General features: G+C 40.3%; 1 protein-coding gene across 1 annotated transcript in view; it reads right to left on the bottom strand.

The window, feature by feature from the left end:
* The window catches only part of LOC137265823 (synaptic vesicular amine transporter-like), a 66915-nt gene extending 50237 nt beyond the window's left edge, over positions 1 to 16678 (bottom strand). The window contains exon 1 of the mRNA XM_067801287.1: positions 16543 to 16678. The gene's annotated coding sequence lies outside the window, so the exon portion shown is untranslated. The remainder of the gene's footprint in view (positions 1 to 16542) is intronic.
* Positions 16679 to 23968: the final 7290 nt, after the last annotated feature.

Below are 23968 nucleotides of genomic sequence, written 5' to 3'. Positions count from 1 at the left end.
AATCAAACCTACTGACGTCAGGGCATCTAATGAAGGGAATCAAATTCTTAACAGCTAGTTTCACAGGTTGAAATGTCTCCAAGGCGGCCTGCCTGCTTGACAGTCTTGAGGTCATGTGGATATGGCAGTATCTCAGGTCAAACTCCCACAACAGCTATGCCCCTTTGTTGACCGTTAGGATATAATGTGACACAACTTTCTGAAGACTTTTTTATGTTATCATGAACCCGTGAAGGTCCGGGGTGGAATAGGCCTTAAGCAACCCATGCTTGCCATAAAAGGAGAATCCGCTTGTCATTAGAGGTAACTAACGGGATTGGGTGGTCACCCTGGCTGCCTTGGTTGACACATGTCATAAAGTCCCAATGGCGCAGATCGATGTAGTTGACCGGGGCCATCTGGCTGAAATATTGCTGAGTGCGCCGTAAAACTAAACTCACTCACTCATTACGTTATCATGGGATCTTTGGTACGTTTAGCTGAGGCAGGTGGACTTTGACTGCCACCGTTCACTACCTCAAATGTTGAGGTGCAGACCGGAGTTCAAGTTACCTACGACGAGCAGGTGCGAGGTGACGTCTTCTTGTATCTCTCAGTGAACGAGCTCTTTACGTTTATCAATAAAATCTGAGGTTAATTAATTTGGATTGTATGTTAGATTGTTCAACGTTGTATTGATATTTTTGTGTCGTCTTAATCTGTTAACTTGGTTGCTTCATCGTGGCATGTGGAATTCATTTTGAGGGGAACACGTGAATGATGCAGATTAAAGACAGGAAAGCGCAAGGGTTATCGTTGTGCTGAAAAGCTCACAAACATTAGAAAATTTAGAATTCGAATCCATGATCACAAATCCTTGTCTCAGCCAGGGTGATAACTGCACAGTGGATGACGTCACGTAGACAGCAGTACCGTCCTTGTCCTCAGTACAGACTGAGATAGAGACTAAGCTGACAGAGTTAATGACGTCACCACCGATTAGGGAAACAGCTGTACACAGACTTCATACATCGCACCACAACTGGAACTCGAACCTGGCTAACAACTGTATGAGCACCGACTCTGAAGGAGCTGCTGCACCACGTTGTTCATCCACAGACTCCAGACATCAAGACGCACTCCCGAACAAGAACATTGTATTTCCAATACACGCCTAAAGTTCATGACACAGAAACAAGCACTGTGACTGCACAGTAGTATTTAATGTACCAAAATCGATTAATTTAATCGAAATCCACATGTTAACACGCACCGTACGCTTAAACAAAGAATCTGGACAATAGGGAGTTCGATTGCGCTGATTTGCGATAAAACGATATCCCCATAAGGGAAAGACAGAAATATCATGGCTTGTTAGCACACCCGTTAAACAAACACCAGCCGTTCTATGGATACAAATATTTTTGAAAAGGCAGCCTCGGTCTGATAAGAGTAGAGATACACGCATCTCTGCAATCAATTTGGATTGTGGACCAGAAATAATTCCCATACCATATGATCTCCAAAGTAAATATGTCGTCATTATGTTAGCTGAATTATATGGAAATATACATTCGTCGTCTGTGGATGCTGAAAGATAATATGCTAAGTAAATATTTACCGGTGATTGAATAATACTCGTAGTTGTCTGTTTCATGTCCTTCATGCTGTTGTCAGCGTCACAGCTGAAGTCAAGGCCTGAGTGGCACAGTGGGACGAGAACCTCAGATGTACCACGAAACATAGAAGCTAAGAAGCGCCCGATTCTGTCATAATGCCTTGACAGGTTTAGGAAAGTAATGCTGCAAAGTCAGATAACCCTCCACGTCTTTAAAGTACTACACATATTCCGGAGCCCTGAAGCCACAACCAACATTCTCTATCAGTGTTTATTACATATTACACTTTACACGTAGATGTCAAATTTGATCTCAGTTATCCAGAATCTCACAACCGAAATAATCTTTCTTCTGGGTTATGACGTCTGTGGGGTTTTATCTGTCGTTCTGGTTTTACTGGGATTCGACTTCCAGCTCCATGTAGGTGAAATATGGGAAAACCTGGAGATTCGTGGAATATTTCAAAATGCTAATGTCGAACCGCTAAGCAACAAAACATCTCCGCATCCAAAGACATTTCTGCCAACAGCCTCCGAAATATCGAGTATATCATGGGCAGGTATATTATCTCTGCATGACCTTGAGTGATCGCGAATAGGTGAGCGTATCCAGCCAGTCTAGGTCACCCGACATAAACACACGCAAGTGCTAGTCAATCGTTCACCTGGTAACATACGGTATCGGTTCAAGTCATCAGAAGGAATCACATCGACCATGATTTTGTCTCTATTGATGAAATGTCCTGAACCCTAAAGCCGGAAACCTCTACAGATGCCCCAAACGTTGTAACTGTCACGAGTGTGTATTCTCTGTATATTTTGTTATTAATTCAGTAAAAATTATTATTGCGTCACAATGTTTAGTGTTTTGAATATTAAATATGATGGGTCACATGTCGTTTTAATAGATAGTCAACACTTTTAGGATTCTGTATCTGCTCCTAGTTTTCTATTTGTTTACTTCCGGGAGATTTATTCGAGGGCATTCTACAGTGTTGACGATTGTCGTAAGTGCCCGAACCGAAGTGCGCTGACTGAGTATATATATGTTTTTGGTTGCTGTTTTGAGGGAGACACTCATTCATATTAACTGGAGGATATACATCACAGCCAACGCTTGATCATCAAAACCCGTCAGCGCCTGAATCTACATTATCCGCTGTCAGACCAATCGCTGTTTACATTCTGTGTAGTTGATTCTTTCTCACACCAAGACTTTGGTGAGTTTACTTTATTATGTTTTGTGACCCATTGCCTTGGATTTTGTCTCACTTGTATTGTATTTGAAATCTGTATTGTGAAATTGACTTATGACTTTGTATACCCTGCTCTCGTTGCATTATAATGCAGAATTTGAACGTTTACGACTTGTCTTTGTTCTGTTTTGCTGGTTCACAAGAGGATTTCTTACATCGTTTGTCACTTTAAATTCTTAACCGTAGCAGTAACCACAACTTGACACTGTTCTTATAAAGGACATGCGCGCTTTGTCATATGGAATCGTCCAGTACAATATTAAAAATGAAATGTTTCCATCTGACAACTGTTAGGGTAAATACAGAAATAGAGACCAGAAGTGATATGAATTCGTGCTGTCGACCACATGTATGATGTGATTATCAACGGTCCATTGGGCATTCCTGAGAGCCACCGTGACGACATGTACAATCAATTTGGGTTCAAATGAGAACAGTGAAAAATTAAATAACTCGAAATAGGGGTAAGTAAACAAAACATATACGAGAGACATGGTCCCGAAACCTCTGAACCCATGTCGCTTTATGTTCAATCGCGGAAAGGTTGTTTAAGGAATTATCATGTAATATTGTGCTATTTTCACTCTTCACACCGAGGGGTGACCAACGACTGCTGGAATAGCGCCGGCCGTATCCTCAGTAGCAGGGAGCTGTGCTGAGTTGCACCTGGGTGCCGGTGCTGTTCCGCCACCCCTATGTCATGGTACTAGGCCAAGATTTTCATAACGTTCGTAGCCCTACGAAATTCATGAGCCCATTCTTAACACATTGACTACGATCAAAGTTAAGAATTCTAAGCATACGAACGTGGCCGTGGGTTTTAGTACTGAGTCAGTAATGATTTCCAGAGTTTGCATATTACGTACAGCAAAGAACATGATCTTCATATGAAGTCTGTGTCTTTATTTCTAATATTTCGTGGTAAATGTAAAGATGACATACAACAGGAAGTTATGTTGAGAGGCAAACATTTTGACGTGAAGGGCGTCATGACCGCTCTGACAATGACCGTCAACCATTACATTTATATCACCTCAACAATCCTATAAAATTCATTTTGTGTATGGATATTTATGAGTTCGATTATCTGGAACATTATGCATGATAATCAAACAGCATCAAACACAGTTCAAATCATGGCTTTTCATTGACACCATTGAGAATTTTTGATGACTGAGAATTCCCCTGTGTTTAGATTCAAATGGTAGAAGAACTGAAAATAATTTCCACACCTGTCTCTATTTTAGATCTTTCCTTATTTGAACAACTGGGTTTTTTCTCATTTGTATAAACGAGATATGTATTGTGACATCATGCTCAATAAGGAAAACAGCCTGAAAACAAAGATCCACACACAGCCTCCCACTCGGAATTACCATACACAGCAACGCAGAAACCATATAACAATGAAACAATCACTCAGTAGTCATCATGTCTGTCCGCTGAGAATCAACGCGATGAAATGGTTTGACTTGGCCAGACTATATCACTCTTGTTTCACAATGACTGATGTAAATGTTGTCTTGTGTGTCTTGACTCTCTATGTCATCACGTCATCGCAGGTGTGTCTTAACTCTCAACGTCATTAGGCCATCGAGGGTGTGTCTTAACTCTCAACGTCATTAGGCCATCACAGGTGGGTCTTGACTCTCTATGTCATGACGTCATCGCATCTGTGTCTTGACTCTGAACGTCACCACGCCAAATCCTGTGTCCTGTCGAATATGACTATTCGTGTGTTTCATCTACGTGTCACCAAAGCAATATACCGGGTCAGCTGTACTTGTAACCCAACAACCAGCTAGCATTCACTCCCTCGCCCACTCCATGCAAGTGGTAATGGAGCTCAGATGACGTCACTAAGGACGCTCACCGTGACGACAGTATCTTCACTCATTCATAATTCACCTGTATTCCCAGAGATATATTACTGCGGAAGCAATTATATCCTTGCGTGTCAATCACGTGAACATATCTAGGCACAATGTCACTGCTGAAATATTAGTTCTATATTGCGAGGTGCTGATGGCGTCAGGTGTTAAGTAATGTTTATAGAGGACAGGTATGACAGCGGGATAAATACCAGTGCCACCCAGTGCAACACCTGAAGTAATAGTTGGATCCATGTTGTGGATCCATTATAACATCATGTCTTACACCTCATTGTGACACAGTCTCAGTAATAAAGCCCCCTGACGTCACGACGACAGTAATGAAGGGACGTTATCACCAGAGAAGGTTTGCATGTTTCAGTTTGGCCAAAGGTAACACCCCTCATTCCAAACTCCTCTAGATCCAACATGGGACACGTGATGTAACCAAACCTGCTGGCCTGACCCCGACTCAATGTAGGTCATGTCTTCATGTACCATTATGCAATGGCACTTGGTCAGACATAATATAATTAGCATTAACGCCATGCGGGAGGACCCATCTTCGTGCCCGCCCCCGCGGGGGTGGGTAGACACAGGCTCGCCATAGTGCAAGACAATCTAGATAACGATGTCTCCTAATTTCGTTAGTCCCATGTGATTTGGAACACGCGATCCTTCGTGCCGAGATGTGCTTGTCTCCTTCCGTAAAACCTGTTGACTTTCTGCCATTTTATTTGCCTAATGTATCTAATGTGAGACACGTGCAAAAAGAAATAATAAATTAATCACAGGAAATGAAAATTGGATTGGGATCGTGTGCGCTCGTTTTTTCCACGTTCATCGTTTGAATGCGAAAACAGTGCCTGGACTTGGATTGTGCTGTGCTTTTTTATACTTTATGTGCCACGGGGCACAATGTCTGTGTACGAAGTACAATTGCAGTTGAATCTTGAACACGTTCCCAAGCTGTTTTCTATTTTCATCAGGAACAATGTAATAATATACAAGAGTGACAATCACTAGGAGTACGAAAGTGTGCCGCTGTTATTTCCTTGTGTTTGTAGGTGTTGGTGTCTATCCCTTTTCGCAAACTCCTGGTGTCATCACTGTTTGATTGTGATTTATGTACACATACTTATGACACATAGATGTGGAAAAGGTTAACTCTCTTTTTAAATCCACGGCAATTCTGTTGTGTTTGAGGTAATAATGCTATATACTAGTACTATCCGGTCATGTTCTATATGGAATTGTAGTTTCCTGATATATACCATATTACATTATAATTTGCTGTTGTGTCCAATGTCGCCACACAATGTCATGCAAGCGTTCTGTTTGGTACTGTATAGTTTACTGTTATGTTCTTTACGACAACAGTGTATCGGTGTGGGCCACATTTCAAGATATGATAATATCCTGTTGTGTTTTGTTCATAAGTATGGTGTCCTGTTTTTTTTCTGCAATGTGTGAAGTGGAAACTATTGTGAAATGTTTGGTGTACGTTAAACTGTTCTGTTTGGAGAGGTTTATGTTCTGAAACTTACTGTTTCAGTGACCTGAGGGAATCGAAACCTGTGATATATTATCTCAAACTTACATACTGTATTGTTAACGATACAATTTCCATAGAATCATTGCCATGTCTACTTCATCAGAATCCACACCGCTGACCTTACCCTGTTGCAATCTCTTACCACATGATGGTGACTGAATACAGACACTCAAGTATTAACGATTTACTGATCTGACATCACCAGCCCGCTTTCATGATACATTTGAGACTGTTAATACGTTAAGCCTGAAGAGATTATTATGCTACAGTCATTCACTAGCAGTGTAAATAATGTTAGTTAACCGGCTGTAAATATTTGCCTGTTTTTAACAATACACGGATGTCTTCCCTACCGATCTATGTGTGGGTTTATTAAAGCTGTTTAAAACATAGGAATGGAGACACTTCAAAAACTTGGATCACTTTAAATGCGATATTCGATTTCTCAATCTTTTGTAGTTATTGCCAGTGTAAACAGGTTAATTTAGAGCAGCGGCGTGGACATGCAAAAGCTATTTACTTGAAACTGATTAAATAACACACAACGGGAAATAATAGATTTTATGCTGGCTAAATATGATGATTATAAATTTCACTTGTAAACATTTGCATTGGTGGTTCTTCAAACAAAGGCTTTCATCTTACCTAAACAGCGATGAAATGAGATTTCCGTCAGAACGTTGACGGCAGTAACAGCGCAGAACGTCAGTGTGTGCAGTGACGTAGAAGAATGAAATAAGAACACTTGTCATTTGTTATTGTCATAAGCCAACTACATGATCTGAACATTTCATCGATTGAAAGATGTTTCAGTTAACACTGGAACAACTTGTAATATCTTGGCTGGTGGGATATGCTTACATTCAGTGCCAATATACATATCATATCCTATTTGCTGAATCGTTATATGTGTGTGTGTGTGTGTGTGTGTGTGTGTGTGTTTGTGTGTGTGTGTGTGTGTACGTGTGTATCTCTGTTCAAGCGGGGATGCGTTGTGTGGCTATATTGATGTATGTGTGTATGTGTGTATGTGTGTATGTGTGTATCTCTGTTCAAGCGGGGATGCGTTGTGTGGCTATATTGATGTGTGTGTGTGTCTGTGTACGTGATGGCGTGTGTATGTGTATGATTGTTCTGTGTGTATCTGCATTAAACCGGTCTCCGTGTGTGTATGTGTGTGTGACCACGTGAGCCTGTATGACTGTGATATCAAGCTCGTCTTATGGGTAGATGAATGCAGATTGTGGATTCCTATTATACACAATCAAGATAATCAAGATACACTAACCGGGCAAAATGTTGTAAAGTATTTAAATATTCAAGATAATATAATCTGACTAATATATCACCAAAATACCCATGCCGACATTGATCGCATAGATGTCGGCTCAAATTACATAAAACGCTATGAATAACATTACTGAGTAATGTTTGAGTGGAAACAGTAACATGGCCATCATCCCAGCCGTAACACCGACATAATGAAAGACTTAGGTCCAGTGAAATTCAAAAGGATCTTTATTTGTCCTAATCATTTGACTATGCTCTACACGTGGTCACTGAAATGTAAACCAGTTTTCAAAGTCTGTGAAATGTAAACAGTTTTCAGAACTGTTAATGTATTGAAACTGATATCGTTATTACTGACATATGTATAAAGCATGTATTTCTATTTGAGCACTTTGAATCTTTGAAATATTAAGTTTTATACATAATGATACCAAAGCATTTCAAACACAATCCTCAATACACAAGCACAATCGGTTTTCATGATTTCAAGTACTGTTGAGCAAACTGCTCTACGTCATGAACACGTCATATAGTCCAGATCGTTCCTAGAATGGACGCAGATACCGGTGGGTGTCCCATGGATGAAATTAAGAATAATTTTTAAAATATTGAAGTACATAACGTTCTGTGATTAGAGTAGATTACAATATTTGAATAAGACGCTCTACAATGGCAACAATTATCCTTCCCAGAGGAATGCATCCAAATACACTTTGCAAAATAAAAGCACACGGAACGCCAGTCTCATATTTTATGAGACTAACGGATTATGTTATTATTTATCCCAAACCTGCCGACCAGGCAAATGTCTACGTGTATATCATCATGTGATATCAAGCGGTTATCTGATGGTCAACGATAGTATTATGTACATGTTAATTTCCCTTTGTCTCAAAGTTACACTTTTACATCCCGTTAACGGCATCAATAACAACATATATGGGTATATCTCGCAACACTTCAGTGAAGGCTGACGGGTAATTTCCCTCTCACTGGGATGCGTTTCAATATCGTCACGTGACCATATCCCATTCCGCTGAACAATACTTCAAGTGACCTTTAATTCGATTATTTAGGGAATAATTTACTGCCCCAATAACACAGAGTTGTCGCTGTTCTCCCCGTCAATACCCCCGAGCTATTAGTACAACAAATCACACACTCCGATGCATATTTCACCAAATCTTTGGTTATCAATTTCTAAATGAATATGCTTAACGACTGAGTGGTGCTGTAATTGACCGATGTTGATTTCATCAGTGACATGCCCTATAAAGGTTTACGGACTGTTATAGGTGTCAAAATGGGAAATCGACACGTGTGGCTTATAAGAACGACATTGCCTTGCCACAGTTGAGAATGATCGATTAGATAATTATGGATCTGCTTTTAGATCAAGCTGAAAATAAAATGTGAAAATGTCTGATTTTGTTTGAAACAATACTGAGAGATATATTGATTGAAGCATTAAGTGCTGTTCCCCGGGTTTTTCGATTCGAAAATATGTTGATGACTATTTTTAAAGAAGTCGATATCACATACTCGTGTATCATGATTCCATCTCTGTAAATGCATGTTTCTTGTTTTCATGAACTCCAGATTCTGGGATTAGCGTAATGGCACGGTGCTTGTACATAGATTTTACTTAATGATACAGTACTTGAGAATAGATTTTACTTAATGATACAACAGTATAACCACGTCTGTTGAAAGTAAAGTTTCCATGGGTTTCACACAATTCGGACGAGCTGTATCAAAACCACCGGGAAAAGCAACTGTGGTCTGAACGAGGAGTGTGTCCACATAGTTTAAGACTATTCCTCTAATAGATCAATCAGAGATCGATGATCGGTAATTACAGTAGGACAATCAAGATTCTGGGCGATACCAAAACTCACGCATTAGAGCAATAGTCTGAAGAGTAACCAACGACCATACGGGAATACCACAGATTCTCGACATACACATTCAGCAGGGTCGCTGTCGCATCAAGCAAACTTTAGGCGACCATCAATATGACTCCTCCATTCCACTGTCAATGCAGTTCTCTATTTGTGAGGGCCCTTAAATGTAATATCTGATCTACAATAAAATAGTTGGCCTTCTTGACCATCAGCAGAAACTGAGCTTGCTGTTCCGCGTAACCACCTCAGAGCTAACCTCATCACCGTAGCCATTCAACTCTTAACCCAACTGTCTATTTCCTTATTTATGCAGGCAAGTGAATCTTGGTCCAATGGTTCACGGTACAACACCTAATGCAACCAAGAAATGCTACCTATGATTCAAAACATGTTTTTTACTGATGATCATAATTTTATTTCCAACAGAAGTAGCGTATGACGCAGCTTCAAAAAATACCAAACAAGCTGAATTTCTGTTTTCATACTGTTGTTTACAGGTCATGATAACATAGTATTCAGTTGGAATCAGATACGTCAAACACTTGAGGAATTTACCTGTGTGGTGCTAAGATATTCTCCCTGAAGTCGGTGTTGTACGTGGGTGTGTCATTACTGTCATATTTATCATTGATTTACGACAACCCTGTCAAGTCGATCAATTTGAACATATGAACAAATTGAACCGTTATGCGTACGATTGTCGTAACTCCGATAATCGACAATAGATTTACGATAGTCAGAACTGGAAGATCAGTTTGGACATGTTGGCAAAGATTCTGTATACAATGGCATCTTAGTGTTATGGGTTATATTGTCGTAACTTGGATATTTAACACAGATTTATCGACATTCGTAGAATTACGATCAATGCATGCCAGTGGGACACTGTCTATTTCCGGAACTTGATCTAAATGGCACGACCGGTGGTTTTCTAAAGAGACGCATAGTTTGTCGAAGAAGTACTTTATCATCAATGATCCGATATTGTAATATTATGTAGAATATAATGTGTTAGGTTTTTCATAATTGTATCTAAACATGGCACGTTTGCTTAGCATCGCTTTGAACAGACCTTCAACACATTTTGTTGGTAAAATAGCAATATATAAAGTTGATGTTACAGTTTACTCCAAAGTATGTTGAAGAGTCCGCAAAAACAAATTACGTTGATGAAATGCCATTGCCTTGAATTTAAGACTATTAGTAAAGTACATGCAAATAAAACAAAAAATTGTCGACCTTAAAATTACGGTAAATTGACTGTTGGTAAATGTAGAAGATAGAGTTATCAAATACTGGGTGAAGGTTATAGCTTGGATATGTCTGTGGCAAGATTTCCCTATGAAATGTTCTGACTTGATGCGTTTGTTTGACGCTAACCGAAAATTTAACTGGTTAAACGAAATTAGAAAATCGCTAGATCACACTCTTATTTTGTAAAATAAGTCACAAACTACTACTTGCCATTATATTTATAATGCCATTATATAAAGATTAAGAATCATGCAAACCCTGAAACAACTATATCCAAGAAAGCCCATGCAAGTTAGAATATGTGGCAAGGACAGGTTTCAATAGCTGTATCAAAATAAAGAAAAATCCTATGGCTCACTTTATATTGCATATATTTCACTGTATTCCATGATTATTTGTTTAGTCTATAAAATATGTTCATTTCAGAGACTAGATGTTAGTTTAATTCAGACCTAGAATATCATCGCCCCAAATCATCGCCAAGCTCCATTTCTTATAGTATTTTTAAGACTGGGAATAAAGCCAATATATCTCCGAAAATTCTTCGTTTCATTATTCCAGATTTAGATGTTCTTCACGTGATCTTACGATTGAGAATGGCAAATGTTACAACATTCCAAGAGGAAACAGATTGTGTAAATTTTGTACTTGTCCGCCATTTGTTGGTATGTCCATACTGCTAGGATTTTAAGCACAAAACATCTGTTGCCACTGTTATGTGTAAATGTAATTTGTTACTGAACACTATTAATGCAGCTGTAGCAGTAATAGCCGCAAGCTTCGAATGATATCCACCATGACTTTTTGTACAGAAACAGTGTCACTGTATGTAATTATTTCTGTCTAACATTGTATTGTCTTCCAGCATTCCTTAATTAAGAGGTACCGTTAAGGGAAGGGAGGTAATAAGTGAGGTTCAAAGTAAATACTAAAATTAAGAAGCATAGCCTTACCAAACTAAAAAACATCTTTCATTATTTAAACTTTATTGAATTTGGGTGTCGTATATGAGAAAAACAATGATGCATATTAATAATCCTTCTCTTCTTCTTTCTTCTATATTAAATAATTAGCCACAGGTATAGAGGGTAGATATCATTATGTTCTACAGTTAGATCAGATTGTACAATTGCTTTCAGTATGGTGAACATTCGCTGTGGTACGTCACAGCGGCATGCACTATTCCAACTACAGACTGACGAGATCAAGTTTGCTTCCCTATGAAACAACAATTCGTGATGTATATAGGTCAACTTCCCTCCGTAAATTTATGATCAGGTGCCCCGCTCACACGTGAAAACAGATCTTTCAGATTTCTCGCATCATAATGTGAGTCCCTTGCAGTTCAAAAGTCCACACAGTCAAGCAAAATATGCTTGCTGGTGAACACGTGATTGCAGGAGATACACATGGGAGGTCAAAAGTCCACACAGTCAAGCAAAATATGCTTGAAGGTGAACACCTGATTGCAAGAGATACACATGGGAGGTCAAAAGTCCACACAGTCAAGCAAAATATGCTTGAAGGTGAACACCTGATTGCAAGAGATACACATGGGAGGTCTAAAGTCCACACAGACAAGCAAAATATGCTTGATGATGAACACGTGATTGCAGGAGATACACATGGGAGGTCAAAAGTCCACACAGTCAAGCAAATTATGCTTGAAGGTGAACACCTGATTGCAAGAGATAGACATGGGAGGTCAAAAGTTCACATAGTCAAGCAAAATATGCTTGATGATGAACACCTGATTGACCAGCAAATCAAAGACTAAACAAGATTAAAGATGAGAACATACAGAAATGGAACCAACTTAAATACACACATTATGTAAAGTTTCCCAAATCAGTATAAAAATGACGAATAATCTCCTTTGTACAAAAACATATTTTCATAAAGGCTTATGGCATTTTCATAAGATTGATCACATAAAACGCAGACAAATGTAGAAAGAACATAGAGTTTCAACAATATGCATCAAGAAGAAAGCAGATGAGTGCAATAGTTTCCTTCTATGTCCACTACATGATCAGTGGCCGCCTTGAAATAAGGTTTACATCTTATGATGATTTCCTGGTTTACTAACTCGGAGACAAAACCGAGATTGTATTCCGAGACATGATTCACTGACGGTTACAATTGCCAATTTGATGTGGGTTACAAGCCTGGATCGTTCCTGTGTCAAACTAAACAAATCGCGCCTTCATTTCCCATCCACCAAGACACCGCTTTTATCAGTCCGAAATGTCAAGCAAAACATTATCAAACATAAAAATCAGCAGCCATCGATCACATTGCTACAGGCATCAATAAAAAATTGCAGATGCATTATTCGAAGCGTTTCCCATTTTCGACCCGCACGGACGGATGAATACCGTTATTTCCCTTTTGTTTCGACGTCAAGACGCCGTTACGTTCGCATCTCTTTTGAACAATCACGATTGACTCTGTGAAGTAAAGCCCCCTGTCGTGAATCAATTGCGACATTTAGAGAATCCAACTTGTTATCTATGTAGTAGCTTTGAAAACCATATCCTCGACTCAAACGATTGCACTTGATAACACACGAATGAACTAAAAAAATAAATATAAATTAAAGGATGTTTATATATTAAACAAATGCTGTCTGAATCAGTTAATGCTGATGTTGCATAATTGCTTTTTCTTGCTGCGTCTTATGAAAAATATTGATAATTACATAACAGCTTTTGTTTGTGTTTGTTTAGTTAAATGAGTGTGAGAGTTATTGATATTATTAAATGAGGTGTGTGAAGTGCCACTGATAACATGTTACCCCCTGAAGGATGATAGCGGCGATCAGTGGGACGTCTCTCGGGGGTCCGGTCAAACACGCCGTCAACAACAGCAGAGGCATGCTCTCGACTACAGCTACTACACCGACAGTGCAGATGACATTCGGAAATCGGATTTAGGTCTCGTTTTCCTTCATTCTATTACTATCAGGGACCAGTTACGCAAAGCGGTCTAAGTTGTAAGACACCCGTACTCTCCCGACTTTGTGATCTTATGGTACTGCGATCGTCATGCGGACCTCGGATTCCCTCCGAGTGTGTAACAGTCCCTACTGCATTGCCCTAAATGAAGCAAGTCTAGATGTCCTCGGGTCTCTTGTCTCTGGGGGGCTCCTTTACAATTTAAATGGGTTTGTTTGTTACGATCAATATTGTATAGATTCAGAGACTAACCGTTTTCCTAACTCCCATCCACGAAACTGTCTAACGTTATTGCGATCGAGCTAATGCGTTACGGCGTCCTAACCCGTGTATAGAACGGGACACAAATAATCTTTCAAATTGTGTTTTTTTATCTGTTCCCAGCAGTACATTTCACTCAAACCTGATGTAACGAACAACATGACTGTAAAATCGACTCACACATCCGAAGCGGTTTGTCCAGGGTAACAACCTCTGGGGGTATCAGGCTGTTTGGCTGCCACCGACTGTACACGATACTGGAACATCCGGTCAGTCGTATACGTACCACAACCGCAAATCGTAAATATCTCAATTGACTAGTGACAGAGAACGTCCGATGCCGAGCCCCCGTACTCTGGGCCCGCCATCTTTCCAACACAACAGTCCCACATGCAAAACCCAGAGAAATCTGAATGTTGTCATTTTATTATGAAACCGATTTTTTTATCCCGGAAACGAAACTCAATTAGGAATGTTCTCTTTCCATTCATTCTGAGAAAAGGTTATAGGCAACCCCTCAAACATGGCGGACAAACAGACCTTAAAGAATTTTTTCATCTTTAAAAAGTAAACCTTCGGCCGCCGCCAAGCAGCGGTATATGCGTACAGCTGGGAATAGGCTACATATTCAAACAATGTGTTATTAATAGACTGTTTTCAGCAGGGAGGTTTCTTTAGCAAACATAAGTTATCATAACCTACGTCATATGTTTGTGGTGGTTTAAAAGAAATGCTCTCTTTGAAAAAAAACGTCCCGGCGTGGTGTTATGGTGATTTTAACGACAATCATCTGAATTCTTTTGGGGAATCAAGAGCGAGCACCGTGACCATCAGGCTACCCTGTCATCCCAGTCGTACGGACACGTTACCTTGATCACGAGAAGACATCACCGATAATCTCTTCAGCAACATGCTGTTTGACCTGCAGTCGTGACCTTGAAGACTTAAATCCGGAAATTGAAACAACAGACGCAAACGCAAGTTTACTGCGACCTTGCTTTCGAAATGACTTCGATGGAGAAGCGACACTAATCACCTGCTGGTTCAACAAAGGACGTCTTCTCTTGAGGTATTGACAAGCATTTTCTCATCACCTATGTAACAAATACATAGTTCTCACAATGTACAACGAAGTAATTATTTTAAACATTTGTTCAGCTCTGTGCACTGGGTGAATATTTTGGCGGGTATAATTAATGTAACTTCAGGTGGATCAAGATATTTGTTTCGTTTTTCAGGGCGATGGGAGCAACATCACAATAAGGGAGACCTTCAAGAAACGTATCTATTGTGAAAAAACAGGTGCGCTGGTTGTGAGGTTTCACAAGGTCACTTACGGATGGTTTCATGTGGTACGACATGAAGGGATGGTAGATTATTGGAAACAGCTAAAGGATTATATATGTTGACTAATACTTTGGCACGCTTGTCATGTAGTGTTGTGTGTATCAAATGATGCATGAACAAGAGAAAAATGTCTTCATTTACATTGCAGTGAATGCTCTAGTTACTTACACATTTAAATGAATATATTATATCACCTTGAATATGTATGGACAATCAGCATTCAAAACACTTTTGCTATAGCATGTATAATATTTTTAATGTCATCTCATTGCTTAAAAACGATGGATTTGATGCCACGTTTCCATTAACTGACCACCTAAAAAACATATGATCTCATTGCATGGAACTTTCCAGTTATGAAAAGTTGAAATTCTTCCTGATAATAGTTTGAACATTACCAACCATATCTCACAGCGGCATATTTATAATAATAACTTTGATTAACGCTGTTAGTTAGTTAGTTAGTTAGTTAGTTAGTTAGTTAGTTAGTTAGTTAGTTAGTTAGTTAGTTAGTTAGTTAGTTAGTTAGTTAGTTAGTAAAAATAAAATGACTCATAAATTCAGAGGTAAATTATATATGCTTCCCCCATAATATCAATTCTGACTTTAAACTGGATGCATTTATTTGGTCTTTTGTAGAAAATACGATGAAGCACAAAATATGAAGGACTTTCGTATATTTTTTAAATATTCTGTAAATCTAACCACGGTGTGCTGCCAGACAACTTGGCAGTTTGCGAAGTTTGCTGGACGAAGGATGCGGCTGAATTCCCATCATTGACAGTTCATGACGTCATCCAGGATAGCACGCGGACAACGACATCAGTTAAACTGTTCTTGCTCGTCATCAGCGCTTCAGATGTAAACTTGTGTTAAACTTGTGTTAAATCGAGCAAGTATTCCATTCTTTATTTGAAAAATGAAATTTGGAGAAACAATTTGAAAAACCGAATGATGAAATATTCCAAACACCGGTCTGGTTATCGAGTTTAGATAAGCGGAACTTCTTTCAGTCAAACTTTTGAAGTTCCGCGTGTGACTTGTTTGAAAGTTTAAGTTGAATTCGTTATATGTTTAAGGCATGGGTTTTAGAACACTGGAAAGCTTTGTAATAAAACCATGAAGTTCAATGTTGCCGGTTCCTCTTCGCAAAGTTAGATCATAACTAAGGTCTAAGAGCACTCTGTGTTCTTGTACTTAAAAGCGTTCAAACTGAAGTAATTCTTTATTGAAGTGTAAGTGAGTCCTACCTGAACTGCCTGTGGCTGTTTCCAGTACCCGAGCTAGTATGTCCCGCAGACTCCTTTCATAACGTGTTCTCAGAGAAGCTCCGCACCCCGACACTAATCAAAGCTCAATGCACGGTCATTTCCATACACACATTGGGACGGCCGACGGATCAAATGCCGTTATATATCGGAACGGAAGTCGCTAAAGAGTCACGTGACTCGTTGGCGAGGGACGCTAAAAGCGTGCCTTCCGTCTTCCTTAAGCCTGTCGTAGTAATTGGCTTTCAATGGAGGGACTATTGATCAGAATGACGCTAGCATCCCCGGGCCAGCTCAAAGAAAATCATGCATTTAAAGGTGTGCTGAGGGGCAGGTCAGTACTGGGTCCAGATGACCATTTGCTGTTCAAGATGCATGTCGTAGACCCTTTCCTTCCATGACAGTCTCCACATGGAACATGGAGCTTCATTAAGAAAGATGGGTGTAATTTGTTGAAATTTCAAGGCTCAGAATTTGATAGAATTTTATCTTCATTAATACTTCCTTTACACTGGTAGGCTGAGGAAAACAACGTGTTATTGCGGGGTGGAATTGTCAGAATTTAGGATGAATTGTATCTTTAAAGGTCCTGCTTTCATGACAGATGTTGTCTTAAAGAATCAATACTTATTTCATGCCATGTAACGACGGGTCATGTGGTCACGTCAGTTTTCTGGATCTCTTTCTTGGTTCAAATGTAGGTGCACGAGCTGTTACTGTTACAGTTGACGGCCACAATGCTGCAGGATGTGTGTTGTCGTAGGTTAATTTGAGGCCATGTTCTGCGATATCCAATCCACGTGTAACTGAGTTTTGGCTGACAGCCCAGTGGTTGATATTGTGAAGAAAGATCGATGACCTCGGGGGACTATCACTAAACCAACTCACCAAGTCCGCCAACCAATCCCCTTGGTCATCTCTTACCACCAACATCGTTTGCTGTGCATCAGTTCGAACACGAACGAACGTGATGTGTCGAAATGACGATTGTTTCAAAGTAAAGACCTAGCCTCTCTGCGGATTTAGTCAGTTGTGTCCAATCTTCATTAATTTGGCCCACCGTCTGTTTCCACACAGAACTGAATACATATCAGTATACTAGAATCACAAGTGTCACTCGTTCAAGTAATTATCACATTATTCGTGTTGCTTGTTGTGTGAAGCTCCACACAGCAATATACCAACGGTATGCCGTTGTTCCTGCAGCATGGGGTTAATGGTCACTGACACTTGACCTGGCATGCCAAATACTTGTTTGGTATTTTAGATGCTATTTGATGAGAGTAGGGAATTTGCTATGTTCATACCAAACATTGTTTTCTCGTAACCGTTTTAGCCTGTTCCCTTCGAAAACAGCTTTGACTTGTTTCCTTTGTAAAAAGAATCCAGTTAAGATAAGTTATTCCTCTGATTGACATCATGAGCATCGATCTATGCAGTGAGCCTGACCACCCGACCCGTTGGTCACCTCGAACGGACAATGATAGGGTGTCTGAAGACCAACTGTAGCCCGGATGTTCGTGTAGGTATCGCAATATACTGTATACTCTGGCACAAGCCAAGACTCTTACACAAACGTTTGGAATTAAACTGATTAATTGACTTCCACTGAAAACAAAAGCAATTTTTTCTTAAAATACGCCCTGATGTTGTACAAAATGCAAAATATACTAGTATGTTGCGAGATCGATTAGTTTACATTGATGTCTAGCAGTATGACCGCCTATCTGATGACCGAGGTATTTCATAGCAGAATTCGAGCTGAACCGTACACACATCGGCTCACGACTGTCGTGACTTCGATTATTCAGATATTTACGACTACCGTAACGTGTATGAGCATTACAAGTAGATGTGTCGCAATTCTCGTACTTTTGTACTGCTTTAGACGTCACATATATTCATTTAATAAAATAAAGAAATGAAACGGGGATGTGTAGCCTGGAACATATCAGCAGTGGAATACGCTATCACGACCATCTCGAGACCAAAAGTGCTCAGCAAACAGTTTCTACTAGATATACAGTCATGAATCAACATGTTTACAAGATCAGCCAGTCTGGTTATCCAGATGGCTTGGGAAGATGTGCGTGCAAAGACGTCATTTTGAGATCCTGCACGTGAGGAACAGTTCAGACGGTGGGCTGTGAGAAAGGTACTAGCGCACATTAGCAGTGGGCATAGAACAAAGGGGATCATTCCGTACACGCTAGAGTGCCTTGTGATCGCGCGATCTAAGAGGTCGCAAATTGTTGGCTCGCCATTACCTCTTGGAAGTAGAGAAATTTATTTCTTACATAGCCAACGCTTTCGTTGATAAGAAACATTGCAATGTGTTTAAAAACCAAGACTTTCAGACTCTTTGCAAACATTACAGGCTCGGGGATCAGCTACATTTAGGTTCGAATCCCAGATTCTCGTGGCTTTCTGGCTATGTAAACTTTTTACATCGAGTGCATTGTTGCAGAATTGATTTTCCTCTGAGCCTTCATACCTATTCCTGGTATATTTCCTTTGGTCGTTCTTGCAAGCAAGGAATCAAACCAATTTGCCCTGGTGTTAACTTAATTCTTTCCATTCGATTCATAAGGCAACATAATGTCACTGATGAGTTGAACTATTCCCCACGATAGGTCACAGAAGTGTAAAGTACGGGATCCAATATTTCGTCCATAGACCGAGACTGTCCTGCAGTCCGTAGTCAATACAATGGATGACACGTTATGAGCTACTCACTCACTACCTAACACATCACCACCGAATAATAATTTATGTTTGTTTCATTTTAATCACAATGACACACTAATGTATCCCTTCTCTTGTCACCTAGCTTGTACATAAACCTATTTATAGGCTACTATTGTCTTCAATATGTTGAAGGACCTATAAACCTTCATAGTTGGCTACAGTACTTGAAACTACAACGAACTGAAGGTATTTTGGAAACCATTGGTGTCAGTGGCTCCGTGACTACATCGATACTAGTTCCCCATCTGATATTTATATCGCTAAATTTCAAGCACGAGACTGCTCACGTATGCGTGATGTAACTTGACCAGACTCTCCGTATGTACACATCTGACCTCCTCGCATCTGCCCACCGTGAGCCACAGGTGGGGCAGGACACGCCCACCTTTTGGAGATAACCTATTATCATCACCATTTGTCGGAAGGATCCACTAACGTGACTGGGTGGTCAGACTCGCTGACATGACTGACACATATCCTCGTATCCCGATTGTATACATCGATGCACATAATATTGATCACTGGATTGCCTGGTCCAAACTACATTGTTTACAGACCGCTGACATATAGCTGGAATATTGTTGGGTGTGGCGTCATAATTCCACTGTTGACTGTGCAGTTGTCAAGATGTATTGTCTGTGACTGAAGATAACCATGAAGACTAGGCCCATGAATCTCCATGATGACTTGTCTCTACACGACTAGACAAACGGCGACCAACTACACTCTGAGTGAGTGAGTGAGTGAGTTTAGGTTTACGACGCACTCAGCAATATTGCAGCTGTATGGCGGCGGTATGTAAATAATCGAGTCTGGACCAGACAATCCAGTGATCAACAACATGAGCATCGATCTGCGCAATTGGGAACCGATGACGTGTGTCAACCAAGTCAGGGAGCCTGACCACCCGATCCCGTTAGTCGCCTCTTACGATAAGCATAACCGCCTTTTGTGGCAAGCATGGGTTGCTGAAGGCCTATTCTACCCCAGGACCTTCACGGGTCAAACTACACTCTGAGTACCAGTAGGGAAAACACTCCGTAATCATAACAGACCCGTGAAGAATCGGGTTCACATTGATTTTCAGTAACCCATGCTTGTCGTAAGAGGTGACTAACGGGATCGTGAGGTCAGACTCGCTGGTTTGTTGACACGTCATGGGTTCCCATTTGCGCAGGTCGATGCTCATACTATTGATCACTGGATTTTCTGGTCCATACACACCGCCATGTAGCTGGAATACCGAGTGCGGCGTGAAACTTGACTCACTCATAAAAATCGTATGAGACTCTAAATGTTTAATTCCATTTACAATGTACACTGTGCATGGGCATCAGCGCCTTAGTCTAGGACACTGGATCCACCGTTTTTAACAAAACACTCTAAACATGTAAACAGGTGGTGCGTCACTCATATTATCAGTTTGTATGAATATCAACATAAACATGAATAAACCAAATACGATTGTAATGAGGCCGAAATATGCACAGTGTCCATTATGCAACATCTTCAAAGGCATTTCTATTTGTTGCGTTGAACCATGTATATAAACATTACTTATTTTTCTTTTGAGTTTTTCATATTTCAGTCCCGCCTATGTTGTTACCTGTACATGTTTTCACAGAATGTAATTTTGTGAGGTAGTGTTTCTTTAGATGAGTGTTATATACTTGGAAGCTGTTGTACATCAGATAGTTAATGCCAAGTGACAGATCAGGACATATTACTATGAGGGCAACAGCTGGCGGGATAATCAGATTATACGTGCCCTGTTTATCTAGGTCTTGTTTTATTCATGGTAAATATAGACATAAAACACAAAGCTAACATAAGTATGGCCAGATAAAATAGACGACAATATTAACTATTGTGATAGTAATAATAATCATATTGCATATATATACTCCAGACACAAATTATGGGAACACTTTAGTCATTTGATAGTCATATATGAACATATATTGAAGTAGGTGATTCTCTGCAGGTTTTAACATGTCGTATAAAGCAAAGAAAAGGTTGGTTTTTACCTGAGAGTATAAGTAATCTCATCACGTTTAAGTTTATACATGACTATCAAAGTTTAGTGTGTTCCAGTACGTTTTGCTTGTAGTACACAATGCGCAACACTTGGTTCACTAGGATGATCATAGGGTTATCCATGCGGATATTTCTATCCAGGCTAATCTAAGCTGCCTGTCGGGGGCTACTAGGTGGATAGTCATTTTTTCCTGAGTGAAAAAGGGAATTTTGCTGAAGGTGCGTTCACATGTAGCACACGATCATTTGTCAGATTATCTACGTGTGTCTTTTTTAATGTCATTGCAGAAAGTGGGAAACATACGGGCAGTATTATAGTTAATCGGTGAAGAAAGTGGAGATCATACGGGCAGTCGTATAGTTAATCGGTGCAGAAAGTGGAGATCATACGGGCAGTCGTATAGTTAATCGGTGCAGAAAGTGGAGATCATACGGGTAGGCGTATAGTTAATCGGTGCAGCAAGATCATACGGGTAGTCGTATAGTTAATCGGTGCAGAAAGTGGAGATCATACGGGTAGGCGTATAGTTAATCGGTGCAGCAAGATCATACGGGTAATCGTATAGTTAATCGATGCAGAAAGTGGAGATCATACGGGCAGTCGTATAGTTAATCGGTGCAGAAGGTGGAGATCATACGGGCAATCGTATAGTTAATCGATGCAGAAAGTGGAGATCATACGGGTAGGCGTATAGTTAATCGGTGCAGCAAGATCATACGGGTAATCGTATAGTTAATCGATGCAGAAAGTGGAGATCATACGGGCAGTCGTATAGTTAATCGGTGCAGAAGGTGGAGATCATACGGGCAATCGTATAGTTAATCGATGCAGAAAGTGGAGATCATACGGGTAGTCGTATAGTTAATCGGTGCAGAAAGTGGAGATCATACGGGTAGGCGTATAGTTAATCGGTGCAGCAAGATCATACGGGTAATCGTATAGTTAATCGGTGCAGAAAGTGGAGATCATACGGGTAGTCGTATAGTTAATCGGTGCAGCAGGTGGAGATCATACGGGCAATCGTATAGTTAATCGATGCAGAAAGTGGAGATCATACGGGCAATCGTATAGTTAATCGATGCAGAAAGTGGAGATCATACGGGTAGGCGTATAGTTAATCGGTGCAGCAAGATCATACGGGTAATCGTATAGTTAATCGGTGCAGAAAGTGGAGATTATACGGGCAGTCGTATAGTTAATCGATGCAGAAAGTGGAGATTATACGGGTAGTCGTATGGATGGGGCTTTTTTAATGCAATTGCTGTCCAAACTGTGTCCAATGATTTTGCTCTTAATACTTGGTTTATGTATATATTTCCATATCTAAATGTGACACAGGACTATTTACTTCAGGAGATCATATTGTAATGATGAACCTGTGGTCTATGGACGTCAGTTTAAGGCTGGAATGCTCATCTGTGTGGGCTGTATTGTACATGCAAATGGAACTGCGAATTGTCCCATGATATTGGTTTATGGCTGTATACATCTCTCATCCACACAGACATCACTGACCAATTTCTGCAGAACTGTCCAAACATATTCACCTTCGTAGAATCAAAACTACAAAGACAATCAAGCTGTACTTATGTAATCAATTTAACATAGCAGCACAGACGTTTCCAGATTTCTTCATGCCAAGAGCTGTCAAGAATCCTATGTCTGCTAGAGGTGCTTCAAGAACCGTGATCATCACAAACAGGCAGCATGTAAAATCACTGATAAATCATCCGCTTTCGGGCCTATTTCTGTAATTCAAGAATCATGTGACACATCTACCTCACGCCTAGTTCTATTGGATAAAATAGCGGAATCATTGACTTCCGGCTTAAATGCGAGCAAATTCAGGGAACATTCAAAAGCTAGGTGACTGACAATTAAATCTCATTGAAAAGTCCATCGCTAAGTATCCTTCAAATGGCTTATTTAATTGTGAAATAGACTTTATTGAGGTATTTTCAATGAGATCAATAGCGCCTGCTCAATGTGCCTAATAGCGGTAAGTGAGATCCTCCACATGCATCCGTCTCCCCGCGACATTGCAGCAAGTAGTCCAGGTTTTGACACTTCCAGTTTTTGTCGTCATGACAACCGGACGCCAATGGCATGGCCTCTTTTTTGCCGTCTTGGTATGAAATAGTGACTATCGAAGCGTTCTGGCTGGAATCACGCCTGTCAGAACATTGCATTTTTTACTGTAACCTGATAGATTTATCGAAACATATACTTGGGTACAAGTAGAAGCTAAGACACATTGAGTAGGGGGCTTACAGGGAAATCTATAGGCACCGTGTTGTTGCGACTTTCATCAGTGGGGGTAACCAATACCGGACTAGTGGGTTAAGGTTGAGCTCAACACGGGTGTTTTCACCCAGCTGGTGGGTACAGAGAGCTCACACGAGTGGTCTGTGAATGATGTTGAGTCAGCTACAGACTGTCGAATTGAGAGTCCATTTCAAACAGGTGGGTGGGGAGAATCGTGGACATGAATTCGGCTAAGGTGGAGATTATACGGGTAGACGTATGGGTGGTCGATGCAGAGCTCTGATTTCAGAGATTGTCAGATTTAACTTGGTGTAGAACGTCCACATCGGCATGGTGGTCGGGCACGTGCAAGCGGTG

Source organism: Haliotis asinina, chromosome 15 (assembly GCF_037392515.1).
Source record: "Haliotis asinina isolate JCU_RB_2024 chromosome 15, JCU_Hal_asi_v2, whole genome shotgun sequence".
NCBI lineage: Eukaryota > Metazoa > Mollusca > Gastropoda > Lepetellida > Haliotidae > Haliotis > Haliotis asinina.
The sequence above is the reverse complement of the archived record's forward strand: the minus strand, read 5'-3'. Positions and strand labels throughout refer to the sequence as shown.